This window comes from Capsicum annuum, unplaced genomic scaffold (assembly GCF_002878395.1).
Source record: "Capsicum annuum cultivar UCD-10X-F1 unplaced genomic scaffold, UCD10Xv1.1 ctg70561, whole genome shotgun sequence".
Lineage (NCBI taxonomy): Eukaryota > Viridiplantae > Streptophyta > Magnoliopsida > Solanales > Solanaceae > Capsicum > Capsicum annuum.
Genome location: NW_025880304.1, coordinates 40,932 through 44,652, shown reverse-complemented (window position 1 = coordinate 44,652; position 3,721 = coordinate 40,932).

Genomic DNA, 3,721 nt, shown 5'->3' with positions numbered 1-3,721 from the left:
AATAGGAGAACTATACCTCCTACCATATAACGCCTCAAAAGGGGCCATCCCAATACTAGAATGATAGAGAAAGTTGTAAGTAAACTCTACCAAAGGTATATGCTCAACCCAACTTTCACTATAGTTAATAAGACATGCTTGAAGCATATCCTCAGACATAGTCCTTTCCACTTGCCCATCACTCTAAGGATGAGAAGCAGTACTCAAAATCACATTACTACCCAATCCCTTCTGAAAAGACCGCCAAAAATGAGATAAAAACTACTTACCAAGATCATAGATAATAAAAATAGGTACCCTTGCATCTTTACTATCTCACGAAGATACAACTTCTCATAGTCCTTTGCCAAAAAGGTAGTCCTCACTGGCAAGAAGTGAGAAGACTTATTTATCTTATCCATGATGACCCAAATTAAATCAAATTACTTCCAAGACCGAGGAAGACTAGTAATGAAATCCATATTGATCACCTCACATTTTCATTTGGGTAACTCAATTTCTTGATACAACTTGCCACGACTCATGTGCTCAACATTAACTTGTAGGCACACCATACACTAGGCTACAAAATTAGCCACATCCCTATTCATACCATTCCACCAATATGGCTCCTTTATAGCGTGATATATTTTTGTCAAATCAGGAAAAACAACATAGCGTAATTCATGTGCCTTAGCCAAAACCCTTTGTCGTAAACAGTCGACATCATGAACACCCAACCTTCCTTAGTACCATAAAATACCATTGCCACTGATTGCAAAGACCATCACTCTTTCCCCACCAACATCACTCTTTATTTTCATTAAGATAGGATCTACCACTTGCTTCTCCTTCATCTCTCCACCAAGAGATGATCTAGCCACTGTCTATACCATTACCCCACCATTCTTAGAGTCAAAGAGACGAACTCCAAGATTGTCCAAGAGGTGAATGTCCTTTACCTATTCCTACTTTCCATTCTGCACATGAGATAAAATTTTTAGGGACAACCTTCTAAGAGCATCAACAACCACATTAGCTTTACCTGGGTGGTAGTGAAGACTCATATCATAGTCCTTAAGAAGCTTCAACCGTCTTCTTTTCCTGAGATTTAGCTCCTTCTAAGTTAACACATACTATCGACTCTTATGATCAGAAAAGAAGTCAATGTGCACTCTAAACAAATAATGCCACCACATATTCAAAGCAAAAACCACCGCTAACAGCTCTAAATCATGAGTAAGTTAATTCTTCTCATGCACCTTCAACTACCTAGAAGCATAGGCAATCACCTTCCCATGTTGTATCAAAACACAGCTAAGTTCCACCTGCGATGAATCACAAAAAGCCACAAATCCCTCCATACCTTCTGGAAAGGTCAAAAATAGAGCCGAAGTTAATGTATCTATAAGCTTCTCAAACTCCCTTCACAAGCTTCTAATAAGTAAAACTTTACCTTCATCTGAGTTACCTTAGTCAAAGGAGCAGTTATCGTTGAAAGCTTTCCACAAACCACCTATTATACCCATCTAAATAAAAGTAGCCCCAAATATTAGTTGGAATCGTAGGTCTAGGCCACCTTTTGAGGATCCACATAATCCCCTCACTAGAAAAAATATGACCAAGAAAAGTAACACTATTAAACTAAAACTCACACGTGGAGAATTTAGCATACAACTGTTGCTGTTTTAAGGTCTACAACACAACACAGATGTGATTGCCATGATCCACCTTACTTTTAGAATACACCAAGATGTCATCAATAAACACAATGACAAAATAATCTAAGAACTTTCTGAAAACCCTATTCATCAAATCCATAAATGCCACAGAGGCATTAGTCAAGCCAACTGACATAACCAAGAATTCAAAGTGCCCATACCGAGTATGAAAAGACATCTTAGTAGTATCCTCCTCCCTAATCATAAGCTGATGATACCTAGATCGAAGATCTATCTTAGAAAAGAACTTGGCACCTTGCAACTATTCAATCAAGTCATCTATTCTTGGAAGAGGATTCTTGTTCTTTACCTTTACCTTATTCAACTACTGATAGTTAATGCACATCCGAAGGGAACCATCCTTCTTGCACATGAACAACACTGGTGCACCCCACAAGGATACACTAGAAAGAATAAACCCCTTATCTAGAAGGTTATTAAGTTTTGCCTTAAGTTCCCTTAACTCAGCTAGATATATTCTATACGGAGGAATAGATAGTGGATGAGGCTCCAGAACCATATTAATACCAAACTCAATCTCTTTATCCAGAGGAACACCAGGAACATCATCCATAAAAACCTCAGGAAACTCATTTACCACTGGAACTGAGTGAAAAGAAGGACTCTCAGAGTTAGAATCTTTAACCTAGACCAAGTGATAAAAATAGCCTTTGGAGATTAATCTCTGAGCTCTAAGATATGAAATAAATCTTCCCCTAGGAGATAAGAAACCACCCTCCCACTCTATAATCGGTTCACCAGGGAACTTAAAGAGAACCTTGTAAGTCTAACAATCTAAGGATGCGTAACAAGAGTGTAACCAATCCATCCCCATAATAAAATCAAAATCCAGCATATCTAAGCTTAAACAGACAACATATCTAAGCTGAAATAGATCTACCAAGTTTTGCTTGCTACCAATAGATACCACACACCCTCTATAGATTCTTTTAACAATATTTGAGTTACCTACTGAGGTAGAAAATAAAAAATGATCTAAAACAACCTTAGGATAAAAATCAAAGCATATATCCACATATAGGGTCATAAAGGAAAGAGACGACCCAAACCAAGTAGACAATACACGTCATGAGAAAGGTGTTATAAAGTACAAATAATGACATCAGGTAATGCCTTAAATTCTTGCCGAGATACAAGAGCATACAACCTATACTGATCAATGTCGATACCATTTACAAGAGCAGATGCCAAAGCAGCACCACTAGGCATAAGAACAGATAATGAAGCAACCAGAGCTTCGACCACTCCTAAATCACTCTTACCAAACAGAAATTTTTTGAACATATGGCTTGGTTGGCCATATTTAAAACACTTATACCTCCTTTCATCACAAAATCCCTAATGAAGACGACCATAGAACTGGTAAGAAGCATATGAAAAAGTCAACTGAGCCTCACTCACTTGTGATTGGGCACCCTGTGCCATGAAATTATCACCAGCTTATGGATGCCTATCCTCTAACTACTTCGGATAAAGAGGACTAGCAGTAGAAAAGGAACCATAACTCCCCGACTTGTTCTTTTGTCATTTACGGCTATCCCGACCACCCTGCTGCTGAGCACAACCCTGCTCAGAGAACCTACTCCTCTTACCCTACCTTTTCTTAAACTCTGCCTATTTTTTTTTTATTCTCCACTCGCTGCACATGGATAACCAGCCTCGAAATATCTATATCCTTAATTAGAAAAGCAGTATTGCCTTCAAAGATTAAATCCTGAGATAGTTCAAAAGTTAACTTTCTTATTCTCTCTCTCATATCAAATACCAAGTCTAAAGCATACCTTAACAAATGATAAAACTTTAAGGTATACTTCTTGACAGACATTCTTCCCTACTTAAGATTTACCAACTCTTCTATTTTTACTTTCCTTAGCTCCAAAGAAAAGAAGCAATCCAAAAAAAAGCACTAGAAAAGGCCTCCCATAAGAACAACACCTCAACATCATCTCTATCCATATCACACTCTTTGTACCATTGGTGCGTAACATCCTTGAGCTTAT